We start from the raw sequence: 19,472 nt of genomic DNA on the forward strand, positions 1-19,472 counted from the left end.
CTTTCACAAAAGGCGCAACTGTTTCCTTTGCCAGTGCTTTTTTTATTCAATTCACTACTTTTTTGGAAGTTGTGATGGCAGCAGAGCTGTTGCTTAACTCTTTGAATTGAATGAGAGAATGTGCCAATTGTATGGGAGATAACCTGCCTTCTGTTTTTGTTGTTCCTCCTCGAGATGGGGAGATGTCTGTCAGTGGAGAACTTCAGAATTCATGAATGTATCTCTTTTTGATTCTAGAACCTGAAGCATGTACCCCTCTCCCAGGTGAAGGCCTACCGCAAGTCCTTTTGAAAAAACAGAGAGTGTCCAGCACGAGGAGCTCGGGTCTGTACTACAGAGTTAAAGGTGGGTGTCGTGACCAGCACTGACATTGTCCCCTTTGCTTCTGCTCAAGATAAGCCGTACTCTGGCCAGTGAGGCTGTACAGAGTCCAACATCTCCATCTGTGTGGGTTATCCCACCCCACCTCCTTCCCACCAGCCTCTTCCCTTCTTCCTTCACACTCTCACCACCTGGATGTCTGGCTTCCTCCAATGCCGGGCGGTTGGAGTGAAAGACAGAAGGGCTTACTCTGTTTGGCCCTCTTGAGCCCAAACAGGGCCCATGGATCTGACATCCGTTTGCTCTTATTTAAATCCCTCTTTCTACCGTTTGCATGCGGTCGCTTGCTGTATCTTCCCATATCCCTCCCCCAACTCTCCTCCAGCATTGCATCCCATCCCACAAGCGGCATCCTACACATAATTTCCAAAATATTAACCTCCTCTATCCCCTCTCCACCCTCTTAGCACCCCTTTAATTCTTCCCTTACTTTTAGCTTGGAACAGCAAATCAGTAGGCAATTACAGGTTTCTAAATTCAGATTTGAAGTGCAGGAGCTAAAACCAGCTCCTGGGTATCGAGCATCACCCAATACACAGGAGCTACCACTGAGGAACCAGGAGCTAGTCCCAACCTCCACATGCGTTGCACATTTCGACTTTTTGCCCATAATATGTGCTCGATTTATATTTGAATGTGTCCTTATTCTTCTTCATTTACATTTTCAAACATTCAAAGTTAATGTCACATATAAAAAAAGCATGAAGCCCCTCTTACATATACAATCTCCGAAGCAGAGCAATAATGGACGACTTACACGTGCCTGAAGCAGACCGCTAGGTGGGCCCAGAGGAGTTCAAATAAGTCATTAAGTAATTGCCTATCACTCCAAATTTTGAAACCAACAAAGTAAATCAAAATATACCCCAGGACCAGCATGCGTTCATAGAGTGGAGAGCGCAGTTCAATCTATCGAGATCACACTGGGTGAAAGGCCTTTATTATACAGTCACAGCAAAAAATATGAAATGAAAAATTAACAAATGTTTCACAAATAAAAGGAGTTTGGGTGATGCTGATTACGTAGAATTACAGGATACCTACGAAATAATTGCAGATCAAGTCGCAAGCGATCTATTAAAATACCTGGATCTCTGGATACTAATGGAAGCGAAAACAGACGCCTGCTCAGGCCCGGAAGAGATCGATGTGATGACCGAGAAGGAGGGCCCTGTGAATCTCCCACAGGTGTCGGAGGAAACCTCAGCAAAACATATACATCAAGAGAAGCAAGGCTCTGAGATTCAAACCAGCGCAAACACATATTTCACGCTGACAGCCCTAAATGTGTGCTCACCTCGCTCGTGAATGTCTTTGAACTTCTAAGAGCAGAAGCACAATCCCAGTCGGGCACACTTCTTGAGCTCAATAAATGCATGAGCAATTGTGAATCAGAAGTAGTAGGGATAAAGTCAGCAATTAACAGCTCTATGCTGCATGAAATCAGCGCGATTTAAAAACTCTAGCTGTCAGGCATGATCAAAAAATACACAAGCTACAACAGTCAACAAGTGTCTGCTAGATGTGACAACACAGCAGAAGGGGAACAACATACCCAGGGACAAGCTAAGAAGCAGGACAATGACCAGTATATATTGAAGGAACAATCGCAGTCGGTCGACCTGTGCCAAGATGAAATGGATGACACACCTCTATCAGAGTCTTTGCTTGAGTAATCCATGAGACTCACCAGTAATGTTGAGACCCTACTAGAGAAGGAAGAAGATAAAGTGATCTCAGTTGAACAAAGTGTCGGGCAAGAGAGTTTAGTATCCCCAGACTTAATGTCTAATAGTAAAAGAGACAACACCATAAAAAATGGGCAGAAAGGAGGTACAAAGGAAAAGACCTCACGAGCACAACAAAACGAGCCAAAATAAAAAAACAAAAAAGGGATGAAAGACAAAACTTTCTGCAAAGACTTAGTTCATTAACCCTGCCAATACCAGAGGTAAACCACAAAAAAAACAAAAGTAAAAAAGAAATTTGACTCAAAAGTCATAGAAGGAAAATGCTCAGATGATGTACTTCAATCTTCATCTGTAGCAGGAGTGTGTGCTAAGCAGGTAAATCTGAAAATAACACCCAAAAAGACCTCCACAAGATCTGAGATGTTTCCACCAGCAAAATACACAATGATTGCTCCCATATTTAACATACGCAGAAAAAAGAAGGCAGTTGCACAATTACTACGGACGTAATGCCCACTTTGACTCCCAATACAATGGGACACAGCATTATTATACCAGCTAAAGAACCAATAATCAATCAGATTGATCAATCAAATGTGAACCAAATCATAATCGGGAAAGCAAAGAATTCTTCCTCGAAGCAAGAATGAACAAGCCACCAAGGAGATTACGTTGCCAACACCATTAAACAGTGTCCCAGAGGTCTGTGCTCAAGAACAAAAGTTGATGCAAAACGCCATAGCCGCCTCTGCTCTGTTTGCAATTCCACATGTGTGGCTCCAGCAAATACAAAGTGGGGCAAACTCTAGAGTACTAAATAGATCCGGGATAATAGCTATCACCAATAAAATATCAGATCTATACCGATTCTCTTCAAACAACATAAAATGTGTTTTGTTTTCACAGTAAGGTCGCTTCCATGTGAAAGTAGGCCTAAAATCACAAATTGGAGCAGTGGCTTTATTGGCACAGGCAACCCAGTTTAAAAGGCTGGGGATTGAAATTTCACTGAGCCCAATAGTTGGGCAGGACGCTCTACTCCAAAAAACGATGGAGACATGCAAACGTAGTACAGTAGGTGAACTACATTCGCATGGGGGAGAAAACAAACAGAACCACCAACGCAAGGAAGTCAACCTGCTGAATCCAAAATCTGCAATGTGGCAGCTAGTGCCAGAAATAATCAGTTTGGTATACGAAAAATTACGGGACAACCCGAATTCTCTCTAGTAGTCACCCAGTTACGGATATTGGGGTGAAACACAAGAGGATCGACATCCTTCCTGAACAAATCCACGAAAGAGGACATTTTTACGAACTATGACCTCTATTTCCAAGAAACGTGATTACTTGGGAAAATAAACTGGATGGCTTTGCAACTATCGAGTGACTAGCTACGACAAAAGCCAAAGGTTGACCAGCAGGTGGCCTAATCATAGCCGTCAGAATTCCCGTACGTGAGGCGTTGGAACAGATCCACACTGAATGCACAGGACTACATGCAGCCAAAATAAATTAAAAAACACCACAACAATACTTCTCAACGTGTATTGGAACCCTGGGAGCATGAGCTTGGAAAATCTCCTACAAGCACTCTCTGACCTACTGTCCAAGATCAACATGAAATGTAAGATGATCGACATTTTGATATTTGGAGACTTGAATTCTCAATGAATACTAACAGGGAAAATCAACAGGGAAAAAACTAAGACATCACTCACAATGGAAATACGCAGACACAATTTCTAAATGATTGGGACCTGAGAATTGTGAACGGAAATATAAAAGGAGACATTCCACCACAAGCAACTTGGGAAAGAGGAAACGGTGCATCGATTATCGACTATCTCATTGTATCACGACACCTTTATGATCATTGTGTCTCATTAGACCTCTTAAATGAAGGCACGAGCGGCCATAAAAAACTCTCAGCCGTGATAAAACACGATCAACAATACTCTGCCAACAAATACACAGAGAGCGTGGTAGTGAATGACACTAAATCTGTATAAGAAAATACAAAGTGGCAAAGTCTTAAAGCACAAACTATGCACAATTATGTCTAAGGCAACAGAAGAGACAGCCTGGAGTATGTGCTCTCCTGAAGAGTTTACAAATGGTCTATGGGAGATTAAACATCCAAGAGCTCTCCGTTCACTGAAAGCAAATATTCACTTACATGAATTTGATGAGGAGTCCCAGAACAAAAATAGAAACCTAAGGATAGCAATTTCCACACTGAAATCTCTGAAGTTACCACCTACAGGGCAAAAAAGCTCTTACGAACACGTACAGGAATTGGTCAAGAACTCACAATAATTTGAGAATACAGAAAGACGGTGAAATAATGTTAAATATCCTCCTTTCAAAAAACTCGGGTAACTTCTGGCAAATAATTAATAGCATGAACAGACAGCAATATGAACTACAAAGCAATGTGATTCTGGAAGCAATATGGACAGCCTATTTCAAGGAGATGTATCAAGGTGAGGTCAAAACAGCGCCAGTATCAAAGCTCCAGCAAGTTGGCACTTGAATTTTGATGACGAGCTAATCAAGGAACTAATAAGGAAATCCTCATCCTCTAGAGCTACGGGCCCCAATGGACTGACCAATGCAATTCTAAAGTCAGACATCGATCTCTGGACCAAAATACTGAGTTCATTATTTGCAGAGGCCACAGGCAAAGAATCTCTCCCATCATTCTGGAAAAGAGCAGTTATAATACCTATACACAAAAAAGGCGACAGAGAAATACCTGCAAATCATCGGCCAATTGCATTATTAGATGTAGATGGAAAGATATTTGCTGCAGTAGTTCTGCAAAATCTCGAAGAGTGGATTAACCAGAACAGTAAATTCCAAACAGGTTTTTGCAAAGGGCTATCCACGTCTCTAAATGGATTAATATTGTCTGTCATCTCACAGCAATCCTATAAAAAGAAAGGGCAACCACTGTATGGAGCATGGCTAGACCTCTCTCGGGCCTTTGATACGAACAGAAACCGCTTATAGGAAAAAATGGATGCATGGGGAATCCCAAAAGGCCTCTTAGCAATAATGCAATCTCTTTTCACGGAAACATTGATGCAAATATGCCTAAATGCTGAAGGGGACCTAACTGGTAAGATCCCAACAATGATTGGAGTGCGACAGGGATGTATCATCGCAGCATGCCTGTTTAACTTGTACCTTGCCGACCTATACACAGCACTAGCGCCCCATGCACTTAGCAAACCCAAAAATTGGAAATCCTATACAGTGGATAGCATATGCCGATGATGTGCTCCTATTAGACTTTACTCCATGTGGTCCACAACGACTATTATGTGCATTTTGAGTGGTATGCACATGAAAATAACTTAATAGTGAACCCAGAAAAGTTGCAAATACTAACCTTTAAAAACAAGGGTGTTCAAAAAAACACCTGGCTCCTACAAAACCAATCAATTGAGTGGAAGAAAGAACTTATCTATCTGGGAATTAAAGTGCAGGCCATACAATCAAAAACTGCATGTGAACAAGATCTAGGTTTAAAAATAATTTCACTGGGAGCTCAAATGAGAAAATTGTATGCAGTCTACTGCAAATTTTCAATAACGCCCTTGCTCACCTTCTATAGAGCGAAGGTAGTCCCAGCACTTATCTATGGATACGAAACCATTCGGACAGCACAGCTTATCAATTGGGATCGCTTCAAAGGAAAGCTATGGGAAAATGTACTCCATCTTCCAACAAGCTACCCAACCCAAGCCTGAGATACAAACTAGGCTTGCCCTCTCTGCAAATGGTGCTCGATTGGAACATCATTTGTCTGTACAAGAACATAATTAGGCCACCAGCAAACTCCTTATATACAGACATACAAGGAGAACAAAAAAATAAAGGAAATTACTTCCTAAATAGACTTCAAAAGTATATGATGTCGTTAGTGGATGCATGTGACTGTACATTAGTGGATCTAGAAGACAATCCAATTGACTTCAAACTAGCACTGGCTCGCACATATTGGATTAAGACTATAGCGAAGATGAGATCTTACAGAACCTTTAAATCTTTGTCGCAGTTGGACAAGCCACAACACTTCCTCCCCAAATATCTTACATGGTCCCCTGATCCTGTTATAAAAAGGCCCTTTCTCAGAGCTCACCTAAACTGTCTAAAAGGAAGAAATTCCTGGCGGTGAGAGATCAAGTCCACCAAGTCCCAGAATGTGATCTTTGCGGGAGTACTATAGTGCAAACTCTGAAGCCCATTTTGACATCCTGCACGGGAACAAGAGCAGTAAGAGCAGCTCGATTTGGGCTGCTTTGTCGATCACATGGAGTGACAAAACACAGAATCATTTTGGGAATGGTAAATTGCCGGACATGAGACACCCGTTGACGATTGAGGTAGTCAAAATCCTAAAAGAGCTGGACTTAATTGAGTAAAATGGAAACAAGAGACTTAGTGATGTTTTGATATGTAGGAAAAAATAACAGCCAGGCATGCTAATAAGCGAGATAATGATTAAATTGTGAATAGATTTTTAATCACCCAGTTTTAAATGTGTTATTTAACAAGAAAATGAATGCAGGGTCACAGTAGATGTGGCGGAAATGCAGTGCTAAAATGTGTAAAAGATGATGAAAGTGTGTATTAAAAGTCAAAATGTCGACTAAATGTACACAAATAAAAAATGTTTTTTAACGAAAATAGATTTCACATATCCAGGTTTGTAATCCACCAGTTGGCTTTGGGCGCTAAAAGTAGCTCCTCGTAACTGTTGGCTTTAAGTTATCCAGGCTCTCCTAGGGTAGAAGCAGGGGCTAAATAGCTCCTTGAAATTTCAAACGCTGCATTTGGCCCTCTATTTGTTCTGATTGATGTGATTCCCACAGCCCCAAAATTGCACTCATGTGTATTTATGAAACCTGGATTACCTCTTGTGACACTGCTACTCACTGTTTCTGCCTTCTTCTTATATTCACGCCAGCCCAATAAGAAGTGGGAGAATTGCCCTATTGATCACTAATGCCACCCAGAGCCCAACCTTCCTCATCTGATTTTTCTCCCACTTTCCTAGAAGCCTTTTAGTACACATCTCTTCCCACTCTCCATATTCTTCTACTCTCTAAGCTCAGATGCCCTCTTAACTCATTTTTCAAAAACTCAATCTCTTAGTTAACTCTTTCACTACGTACTCTGCTCTCCTGCGCCTTTAACCTGCCAAAAACCTTGCATGCACGCCAACTTGAACTTGACTCTTTATCACATCGTTATACATTCAATTAAGGCAACTTGCTTGAACTTTTCTATAATTATTCCTCTTTTTAGCCATCCTTTCTATAGACACCCCCCAAACTGCTCTCTCATCCACTTTAATATCTCAGTTCCACCTTCTCTCTGACTTATGCCTGCCTCTTCCCACAATCAAATAAACTCCAACCATGCTCTTTTGCCCCTTCCTTGTAAGAACTACAGTCCACTCTTCCCCGTTCCCATGTATCGACTGGCAATGATTTTAAAGACTTCTATCAGGCAGCAAACCCCCATTTGAACACCACTATGTTGCCTGTACTTTTACTTCATGCACTCTTCACCCCTAATTCTGGATTCATATTCTCTCTCTCTCTCTTGCTCTCCTCTCTCTCTCCTCTCCTTTCTCTTTCTCTCCTCTCCTTTCTCTCTCTCTCTCTCCTCTGCTCTCCTTTCTCCCTCTCCTCTCCTCTCCTCTCCTTTCTCTCTCTCTCCTCTCCTCTCATGCCTCTCCTCTCCTCTCTCCCCTCTCCTCTCATGGCTCTCCTCTCCTCTCATGCCTCTCCTCTCTCTCCTCTCATTCCTCTCCTCTCATGACTCTCCTCTCCTGACTCTTCCCTTCTCTAAAAAATCGATGTTTTTTTTCAAAAAAAATCTGCAGCAAAAAACCCCGCGATGAAAAGTCAGTCGATGAAATCACATAGAACCCCCCCTGTATATATTACCTAATCCATTCCAAGGCCACAAAATTCAAAATCTTCAAAAACCATTAATTAATGTGAGGTGGTTCTTTCTTCTTCTGCCTTTGGGCAATCACCAGAAAGGCTGCCAGCTGTAGTATAACAAACACCTTCAACACTGGTTTTGAGCCTTGTTGAAAACATGTTCTTACAATACTACCAAAACACAGGATCTCAAGGATTTAGATTCTTGCAAACTAAACATTTGTACCATTGTTAACCTCTTACCTGTAATTCTCCAACCCCGGACAACTCCGCCATATATGTTTCCAATCACCCACTCTGCCACACTCCCTCCAACACTTGTCTGAAATTGAGGTTTTCATTCTCTTTAGGCGAGCTGGAGTATGGTGCCATTGCACAATTAACTTATACAAAAATTCCCTTAATTGGATTGACCTTGTAAGTCTATGTATAGCTTTCCATAGTACTTCCCAATCGTCTTCCGGCACTTCGTCCCCTAATGTCAAATGCCAACGTGCTTTATAGCTCATTGAGCATCTCAGGGTGTGTCCACAAACAATTTGTCTATGTTAGAGATGAGGGCTTAATTCGCTAGGTTAGATGTCACATATTTTTCAAAGGCGTAAGTTCTCTCCCCGCCGCTTTGGGAAATGGTGGGCTAAGATCCAATGCCTAACTTGGAAGTATTGGAATCAACTCGTTTCTCAAATACCGCTATCCTGTTTACATTATACAAATTATTTAGGGTCATTCCCCTGAAACATATCTCTAAGCCTTTCAAAACCCGAATGTTTCCATTCCGTGAAATCCATTGGGCTCAAGACCTGGGGTGAATTGATGATGAAAGAATATGGTGTAAAGGTTGGCTGGAAACGTCGTCAGTTGGCACTTCTTAACTGCTGTATCCCAGAAATCCTCTACCAAACTCATAATCACTCTTGCATGCATATTAGGGGGCCAGTCTTGTTTAGGCAACCACAATTTATCCCCAAGCGCCCCACTGCACTCCATCTGTACCGACATTTTTCCCGTGTCGCGAGCACTCCAATCTTTAAGAACCCTGATTTGAGCTGCCTGGTAGTATTTAAAAAAGAAAATGTGGGATACCCAGCCACCCCATTCACTGTAGGAGCCATTAGCGTACTAAAAGCTAACCTTGGGTTTTTATTAATCCAAATAAATGCAGAGATTGTTCTGTGCAGCTTCTGGAAAAATGATATGGGACCCCTGATAGGTAAGGCCTGGAACATATATAACACTTTGGGAAGTGTATCCATTTTTACCATATTCATTCTTCCCAGCCACGAGATTGTAAGGTGACCCCACCTTAATAATTGTGACTTAATTTCTTTCAACAAAGGGGGATAATTGGCTTCATATAAACCCTCGATCCGAGGAGTTATTGACACCCCGAGCAGATTAATCCTGCCCTGCGCCCACCAAATTGTGTACAACCTCAATTCCTGCACCTCGTCAGAAGAGAAAGATAGATTCAAAACCGCCGACTTTGTTTCATTTATTTTCAGGCCTGCGACTTTCCCGAAGTTCACACATTCTCGAGTCGCTGCTTGTAATGTAGTTAGGGGATCTGAGGCCAGCAAAAGCATATCATCTGCATATGCCATGATTTTGAGAGGGATACCCCTGAAGTAGATTTCCCTTATATCATCAGTCTGTCTAACCTTGGCAAATAATGGCTCTAAATGAATTGCATACAGTAACAATGATAAGGGACACCCCTGTTTAGTCCCTCGTTGTAAAGGGATAGGAAGGGACAAGTGACCATTTCTTGGTAGTCTCGCAAAAGGATGTGTATAGTTAGCCCGAATTTTATCTATGAATTTAGGGAGAAACTCCATCTTTACCAAGGTGGGAAAGAGAAGCAACCATTCTACTCTGTCAAAGGATTTTTCCGCGTCTATAGAGACAAGGATAGCCAGGATCTTGTTTTTCCCCACCTTTTGTAATATGTGACACGTTCTATGAATATTGTTGTGTGTCTGACGGCGCTTAATAAAACCTGTTTGATCTGAGTAGATTAACGTGGGAAGTAGATTTTTTATCCTATTTGCCAAAATGTTTGTGTAAATCTTACCGTGCACATTCATCAGTGCAATAGGGCGATATGACCCACAGTTTGTCGGATCTTTGCCTGGTTTGGGAAATATTACAATTTTCGCCTCCTCCGTAGTAGGACAGGCAATTTTGGACCCAATAAGATGCCATATGTTTTATAAAAGAGCGCTGGATAACCGTCCGGACCTCGGGATTTGTTTAGTTGAAGGGCGCAAATCACACAAAGCACCTCGTCTTGAGTAATGTCAAGTTCAAGCTGCTCACTTTCCAATTGTGTCAATTGTGGGATGGTGACAGTCCAAATATTCCTGCTGAGTGTGCTGCTCTGGAATTCCGACTGATACAACTCTGTGTAAAACAAATTAAATTTTGAAAGAATGTGGGGGGTTTCAGTCATCGCTTCCCCTGAGGCAAACTGAATCTGCTGTATAGTCCAGGAGTCTGCTTTCTGGCGGAGTTGGTTGGCCAAAAGACGGTCTCTCTTGTTCACTTTAATATAATATTTCTGTTTAAGAAAAAGCAGGGATTTCTTTGCTTTCTTAGTTTGCGGCCCTAAAGGTTTTCTGTGTAGTCGTACCAGTATTCGTTTCCATGTTTCTAATTACCTGTCGAAGTTCCTCGTCCAGTTCTATTTCGAGTGCCATTTTCTGCTTTCGTCTAATTGCTTCTTCCGCTATTAAGACCTCCCTCAGAGTGGCCTTAAAGGCATCCCATAGTACGTTGAACGCGGTCTCCCCTACCCAGTTTAGATTAAAAAACACTCCCTTGTTTGCGCAGCTATTTTCTCCCCAATTACTTGCTCTTGCAATATGTCCGATGGAAATCTCCACGCCCAAAGAGTCTGATCACAATTGGTTTGGTGACCTTTTTTAAATCCAGCATTCTAGGCGCGTGATCTGATAGTGCTATCATATGGGTAGTAATCTGTGTAATATATCCTAACAGCAGGGTAGAAATCCAGGCATAGTGTATTTGGAAAAAATGAACGGTGAACATGCAAATAAATAGTCAGTTTCCTTAAGAGATAACCAAACATCCACTAAGGACAGATTTGCACATTTTTGTTGTAGAGTGACGGGGGGGATCTAGGGGTGCCTGGGCATATCATGTCTGTGTACTGCGGTCCCGAGCTGGTTCCCGTGCATGTTAAAAACACTTAAAAGCAACGATTCCCCCTCCCTGAAGGATTCTAATTGCCCCAGGGTGTGTTTAAAAAAAAAAAACATTCCTGATTGCTATAGGCACCCCTGCTACCTTCCCCACCGCATTGTAAGATAACTGGGTACTGGGGTAGACGCATTCTACATCTGTCCGCACCCCGAATATGGGTTTCTTGGAGCATCACCAAATCCGGTTGGTGGCGCCTCAATGAGCCCACAGGTTTATGTCACTTAAGCAGGGTATTTAACCCCCAGATGTTAAAAGATAGAAGCCTGAATTAAGTGCACTCTTTTTGATCCCCTTTCCCCCAACCGCATTCCTCCCCAACAAACATTTCATCCTCCTGACCCCAACAAACCGCAACCCACCCCCTCACCCCCCCCAGTCCCACCACAGAACCTACTGTTACCTGGGGTAAAGACCACCGGCCGTGAATCGCCTTCTTTCCTAGGGCAAAGGGGCGGGATGTCCTAACACCCTCATCTGCTACTCAAGCAGATAGATTTCAAAATGTCATGCTCCATCTCTGCTATCTTAACTGTACCTTTTGCCGTTTCTTTAACATTTCCCCAGAAAGTCACTTTGCAGCGCCTTATTTTGAGGATTTAGGGTTAGGTCCCCTGAGGCGCATCCTCCAGTCCTCCTTTTGCACACCTTTGGGTTTTCTTCTCTGCCGATCGGTTGAGGACCTTTTACCAGATGCACTACGCTTGGTACAGTGTCCCATTGTGTCCTCGGCTCCTTCCGTTGTTCCTGTGGCTACCTCTTCCTCTATTTGAAGCAGCGCTATACCCTCCTCTCTGGATGTAATTCTATGCTGCTTTCCGTCCAATGAAAAAAGCAAACCAAATGGGAAGGTCCATCTATTCTTAATTCCACGTGCCTGAAGAGTTTTCACCACCTCCAGCATTTCTCAGCGCCTTTGTAGAGTTATCAGTGAAAGGTCCTGATACAGTTGAATCTCCACCCCATTGTACGTGATCTGTGACGCGTTTCTTGCCTCCCTCACTATTTGTTACTTTACGAATACTGTGCGCATGCTGCAGAACATCACGTTGACGTGCCCCCGATTCTGTTCTTTTCGGTCCCGTCCAGTGCACCCGATCTAATGTAATGGTTGTTGGCTCTTCACCTGCAATAAGGTCTTATCGAATTTCTAAATTGTGCGTGATATTTGACAGTTCTTCTAGAGCAATATCCGATAGTTTGCGGTCTTCCGCTAGTGCTTGAATTGCCCACTCAATAGTGCCTACGTGCTCCCCTAGAGAAGAAATCTTGTTGCTGAAGTCGTCAAGTGAGTACCTAATTTTCCAAAGTGAACGATGTAAACTGTACCTGAAGAGATGCAGAAAATGTGTCTTGGAAGTCCTGAAAGCTTTTACTGAAGTCTTCTTTAGATGCAGCCATGTCTGAATCTTCCGTGGAAGGGACTGATGGGAGCTGAGGCGCAGACAATCCAGCTGGCAGTGTAGTTCCGAATGCCTTGTCAAGAAGTTCTTCAATGGACTAGGCTGTTTAGAGCAGAGCTGTATGTAGCCGGCCGGCGTCTGCTTCCGCCTACCACCAAGCATGTGCTTGGAGCCTTAGTTCTGATATACTTCACAAGTCACAGCAATGCACCTGGTTAGCAGATTACAAATTAGTCCTAAAGGATCGGCACCTAGTCCAATGTCTCTGCCTAAATGCAACAGAAGATGTTCCCTACAACCTGTTACTCCATATACCTATATATGACTGTTCTTCCCCCTCCTCTCGACAATCTCAGGGGGGAGCCTGCTCACTGTAGATGCTACTCCAAAACAAAAAGTAATGGCTTCTGGGTATAGGGTTAAAGTAGTTGCGTGTCAAGAGCACCGCTGCTATGCCCCCAATATTCTATTACACCCAACCGCGAGGAGCAAAGTTTGCAAGTTGTTTCTCAGCTTCATGGGCAATTCCACCATGGTGCCCATTAAACCAGGTCAGCCGTTGATCTTAGCCTCCATTAGGCCAAGATAGGTTTGCATGTTGACCCCCAGCTCCCTGTGTGCCCAATGCCAATTTCTGTCCATGAAAGTAATGCAGAGTGCACAGTGTCCCCCACTCACTACATGTTAGGCCCCATGCTCACCCCACTAGCCACGGTGCACTAGGCGAGGAGTTACAACAGAGCCGCTCCCAAGCTTATCAAGCTTTCTTCCTCTTCCGTGAGCAGTACCCCACTGCCTCAGGTCCATCTTCAATTAATGGGGTCCGTGAAGAGCGCCCACCATCTGCCATCCGGCGATCTGGCCTAGGGCTGCCCGCCGCAGCCTTCCAGACGGGTGGCCACACCCTCCGCCAGGTTCAGCCCAAGTCGCAAAGTTACAGGGCGACAAGCCCAGTCCCATGAGCTGAGGGCACACCAAGCGCCACGATGAATGCACGACGGCCGCGCCCCACCTCCTCTCAATCTGTGAACCAACAATTAAATAATTGCTGATGGAGCGCGTGCAAAAACGACTTCACCGTGCAGCGGCTGTCTTGCCTTTTATTTTACCATTAATGAAAAATCAAACCTTCATCTCACCTACCCACAACCATACTAATGCAACGCTAGTTTTAATATTAATTTCTCCCAAATAAAACACAATCACAGATCCACACTACATATGTTGTAATACTGTCATAATCCCATCACACTAGGTATGCAGTCAATGCAACCTGTGACAAATCTAGCAATGTCATCAATCGTTTCACTGGCTATCTGAGGGAGGAGCACATGAAGGGAGACGACCCTCATGGGAGTGCAGTTGACTCGCTAGCTAGAACATGGTATCCTTGTCAGTCAAGCGACCCTAAGAACAACCCCTCCCCTTATTTGTACTCACCCTAACATTTCCCTAGAAAGTACTGGGACAAGGAAGATTAGGAGTTACCCAAGTAAAGATCCATTTCCCAGTACTGTGTGAAGATGATACCCAATGGCTCACAAGAGTTATAACATCAGCACTGTGACAAGAGAGAAATGTGGAGACATGAGGGTTATTTAGGAGAACCACTTTCAACAGTCTAGTCTTTCCCCAAGTCCCATTGGCCAGGGCCAGTATAAAAGCGAAGACAGACTCAGGAAGTTGTCAAGCCTTGCCTGGAGAAGCAGGGAGCCGGAATTCTGTGCTGGAATAGAAGGGGCTGTGGACCACTGTACACCACTACCCAGAGAGAGGGGGTACCCTTGTTCTTAAGCGACCTGTGTGGAACTGAGGGAAGCTCGAGTCTCCCTCGATGGGAGAATCAAGAAGACCAGTGTGCTTCCAAAAGAGCGGGAGGGGAATCCTTGAGTGCCAGTAGTGTGCAAGGGACTAAGAGAAACAGGCCTCACTGGAAGGGATCAGCTGGGGAGCTGCCAAGAGAAGACCATGAGAGCCCTGGGGAAGCAGCAGAAGCATACCGGTATTGCTGAGGATCAGAACCCTCGCAGACCAAGTGCAAAGGTACCTGGAGGGAAGGCACCAGGGGACCCCAGAGTCTGGTCCAGAGGGGATGAAAGAATACCCCAAAGAGACTGAGCGAGAGCCCGGGCAGGATAGTGAACCAGGACTAGCCAAGTGACGTTACACATTTGTAAGAGGAGTCTGGGACCCATAAGAAACTGGGGAAAGCACCCAACAGTACAGATGGATCAATGTACCATTGAAGTCTAAGCACACACTCAAACAAGGAGCACAGCTACAAGACAAACGCAGGAGACGGGTCTGGCACCCTTATGAAACTGGGAAAGCCACATAAGTGTAGAATGGTCAACGGCCCATTGAAGTCTATGGAAACACTTGGAATTGTAATTCAGGGGAAGGCAAAGCCACCTTACGCATGTGAAAACGTTATGCTGAATTGTTAAAAGTCCTGGCAGGAGAATATACCAGATATATTGAAGGCAAGTCAGGGACTTGCACCCTAATTGAAAGAATTACGCATATGAGAGGCCCTGGCAAGAGAGTATACTAGGCAGGTGAAGAGAAGAGAAGACTGTGCAATGTAATATAAGAGAACTTCAGTATTACCTGGCAGGACAGTTTACCAGGTATGCTGTTTTTAAGAAGTATCATCAAAGTTGCTTGAATAAAACCTTGCAGGAGAGTACACCAGGTATGTTGTTTTGGAAAACTAAAACCGTACATAATTGAACCGTTCAGTCAAGCAGGGAGAAGGAATCTCTTGGCCTTGAGAAACTTGTGAACAAGAGGAAAAGGCATTTATGTAATTTTGTGGCAACATTGGGAAAGCAGAAGATCGAACTGAAGTACTGTTAAAATATTGATACTGTGAAAAAGCCCCTTTCATATCCTTGTCGAACATTGGTTGTTTGTTTCCTTTTTGAGCCATTTTGGAACTTTAAGTTGAACTTTTGAGGGTCAGCTTAGGTATTAGACACAGGACAGAGGACATTTACTTCTGGACATCCTGACTTGGACACGGTTGAGGCAGGGAAACCCATCATAGCTACAGGGAAAAGTATGCTTTCCTCCAACCCCTTTTCTTGAATAATTGTTTATAGCAATCAAAATATGCCAATGTGTCAGACTCTTACTCATGACTCATCACAAAATATTTGGCAAATATAGCTTGTATGGCTGAATAAAGGAACGTTTTTCCTACTTGTGTTACTAGCAGTACCACCCGGCGTTGCACGGGTCTGTAGCTGACATGCACGTGGGGGTCTGCTATAGCTTTGTGTATGTTTTATTTTGTCATAACTTCCTATTTTTGAAAAATTGCAAAATCAGCAATCTCCCGAAATCGCCTTTACTGATAGCACATGGCTGGACCCCGCTCCACCCCTGTGTAGGGCAAATGGGTGGGATTGGTCAAATTTCACTATCGCCAGTACACCCCAGACTGGTATGCCGACCTTGTGCCAAAATGTCAGCCCACCAAATGTTGTGGGGCTGGGGCCAACATTTGTAAAATCGTCAATCTCCCGAACAGCCTATACTGATAGGGCAGGGCCGGACCCCGCCCTGTGCAGGGCGAAAGGGTGGGGTTGGTCAAATTTCACGATCGCCAGTATACACCAGATTGGTATGCCACCCTTGGGCCAAAATGTCAGCCCACCAACTGTTATGGGGTTGGAGCCATCCCCGAACACAAAAACACACTTTCACAAATGTGTGCATAGATTCAGCCTTGTCTTGAATGTTTTCTGAACGGCCATATCCGCTACTTAATTATGCTATTATGATTCAATTATTTACAGGCAAATGAGATACTTGATACACTTAATGGTATTGACAAAAATCTCCATTTACCGAGAATCTTCAAAGATTGGGTTTCAATAGAAACTTTAAACCTTTTTACTTTGAATGCATTGCAATTTAACAACTTGAATGTTGCACTTTGGTTGCTTTGTCCATGATGTTTATACAGTATGTGCTGATAACTTATAGTAACAAATGTTAGGTGGCATGCATGTTTCGTTGATATCAGTTGCTGAGATAATGAGCGCATGTAATTAGATATCGATTGTGTTCATAGATGAATTTACTGTGACACAATTATATTACCTGGTGGTATTTATATTAATTTGTGAAAGGTTTATTTAAAACCAAAATACAATAAACGCACAAATCTGAATGATTTTATGCAATAACATCAGCCTCCTCATTAAGATTGTAGGCAGGATCTAACCCCTGATTCTTCTCCCACACAATGGTGTTGTATGATGGCTCCTTGTTCACTCTTTGCACCACCACACCATGGTTCCATGTGTTAAAGGAATGGTTTGCCCACATTTTTTTATTTCAAAAATAGATAGCCAATATTTAAAAAAAAAAAAACGATTGGCATTTCTGCCTGTAGTCTCCGGTCCCTGTCCTCCGCGTACAGCACCAATGAAGGAAAAGCCACCCAGTGGTAGCTTTTGTTTACTACAGCTAGCTGGCTTTTCCTTCATTAGTGCCGCAAAAGCCAAAGCGAACACAGTGGCGGGCATCCATTTCACGAAATGGATGCCCCATGTGCTATCTTTGAGCTTGAATTGCTCAAAAGTTTACATACGGACTTCGAAAAAAAAAATGGCAATCGCTTTTTTTTTAAATATTGGCTATCTATTTTTGAAATAAAAAATTTTGGGCGAACCATTCCTTTAATATCCTCGCAAAAATATCACCATACAAGAATAGTGCCATATTTTTGCTGCAATATTCAGCCATGGAACCTGCGGGGGACACCCCCGAAACCCCTATAATTATTTAAATGAAGCGCGGGATGCCCCTGGTCCCATTAACCCCATATATTATACCCACTAATAATATCACTAATGGCCTTAGCCCACGACCATATATATGGCAATATTATTAGTGGGGATAATATTACCTGAACCCATAGGTGGTTCATCTGAGCGCTGACCTTTTGCCCACTGTTTGATGTCGTCCAGCAGGAGTGGCTCCCCAAGACTAAGTCCAGCAGTGATGGGCGCAACACAGGTATTGGTGCCATACAGCTAATTAATTTCACAGTCCCTCGCAAATGGGAAGAAACGCAATACTGTAATTCCATACAGTATTAATCCCTTTCAATGCCAATATAAAAAGAATGAGAACCTCATAATGGTGTCAAATCCTTCCAATGCCAATACAAATGGAAAATGGAGCAGTTCACGATGACAGACAGTAAAGAGGCAAACTGTATAATACAGTGGAGTGCAGCAACTTACCGGATGGTGCAAGACCTTGTTCTTCTCTATAGGTGCTTGGATTTCTTTGTCTTTTTAGTCATGTTCTCTTTCATCTTCTGATTTGCAGGCATTGCTGTGACATAGTACCCTGACAACCCCGATGGGCCGAAAGCTGTAGGCCTCATAATTCAATCGTGTGTGTGTGTATGGGTAGAAGGAGAGCACAACTTTAGCTTTATCTATGGATTGACTCGCTTCTTGTTGTAGAACCTATCGGCTTCCATGTAGAAATATGTGCTATTGAATCGGGTTGGATCTTGTCAAAACACTTTTTCAGGATTGAAATGGTAGTAATGGTGTAATTGTCAATCTCTCCCTCTGTTGTAATTACTAGAAGGACAATTACCATGTCAGCAGAGGTTTTAAGATGCAAATGTCTTCGATTTTTCTGTTCCAAGTGCCACCGTGCTACATCAGGGATTCTGTTTGTTGGCATTAATTAACACTTCATAGGGTTTTCATTGTTGTGAAAAAGCGCCAAGTACCCTTGGTGACAGTTAGGGCCAAGAGCTGTTGGCCTCAGCACTCCATCACGTTTGTTTTAGCAGAAGTGCAAAGAAGCTGATGCTCTGGAGGAGGAGGAGATCATCCAAGAGCAGATGGTTTCTGCGTATCTTAAGCCTTTCCATGGAAACTGTTTGCCAGGGATGTGTGTGTTGCGTGCAGTACATGCCAGTATGCCCATGGCTTTCGGAACCCGTCTTAAATCTCTAGTAGGAAAAGAAAAACAAGTGCCCCGAGGCCAAGAACAAGCCTGCACTATATAGGCAACTCCCAAATGACATGGTGCGCTGTTGAGAGTTGGTGGAAGTTGTAATCCAAAACATCTTGAGAACCAAGGTTTTCAAATAGTAGTTTGAGGCGCCCCTGATGTCTGTTGCAGCTGTGACAGTCTTTACTGCTGCAGTGAGGTACACTGAGGCCTGCTTCTGGAGACTGATGTACAGTGCTTATAATCAATATTTGTAATATTGGTGACACACAATGCAACCTTTTTTTCTTTCTATCAACAGTCTAAGCTAAAAGGCGCATTTCATGTTTGTCAATTTTAGGAAGCTGTGCCCACATTTTGCAACCCCATTGAAAAAGGGTAAGAAATGTGACTGTACAGTGCAATGAATGTTAGGTAACAAGGTGATAACCTTTCTGTTACTTTACTAAGAGTAAGACACAGATAGAATATTGTTAAATGGCATATAGGTCAACTTTAAAGCAATGATAAAAGAACTCTATTTCCACCCCCCACCCCCTTCCTTGGCTCCGCAGCACTGACACACGCACATAATATTCTTTCCCTGAACTGCACAAGGTGTCATGTTTTCTCATAAGCATGGTTTCTGGAGATTCATGGTGTGGGGTTAAAACGCAAGGAAGTCACATCTTTTATTATGTGTGAAATAACAGAGCTGTTAGTCACATTTGTACTTTATTTCTTCTTTTTTGTTTTCATTTTATCATTTGTATCAATATGAACAGCCTGGATTTGAGAAAGGTGCAGTCGCCGAAACACGTGTCACCCAAAAAGGG

General features: G+C 43.2%; 1 protein-coding gene across 1 annotated transcript in view; it reads left to right on the top strand.

Annotated features, from left to right (window-relative positions):
• Nucleotides 1-19,472, top strand: part of ATF2 (activating transcription factor 2) — a 1,079,253-nt gene that overhangs the window by 97,918 nt on the left and 961,863 nt on the right. The window contains exon 2 of the mRNA XM_069616143.1: nucleotides 238-345. The gene's annotated coding sequence lies outside the window, so the exon portion shown is untranslated. The remainder of the gene's footprint in view (nucleotides 1-237; nucleotides 346-19,472) is intronic.

This window comes from Ambystoma mexicanum, chromosome 9, assembly GCF_040938575.1.
Source record: "Ambystoma mexicanum isolate Mex_15411 chromosome 9, UKY_AmexF1_1, whole genome shotgun sequence".
Classification (NCBI taxonomy): Eukaryota; Metazoa; Chordata; class Amphibia; order Caudata; family Ambystomatidae; genus Ambystoma; species Ambystoma mexicanum.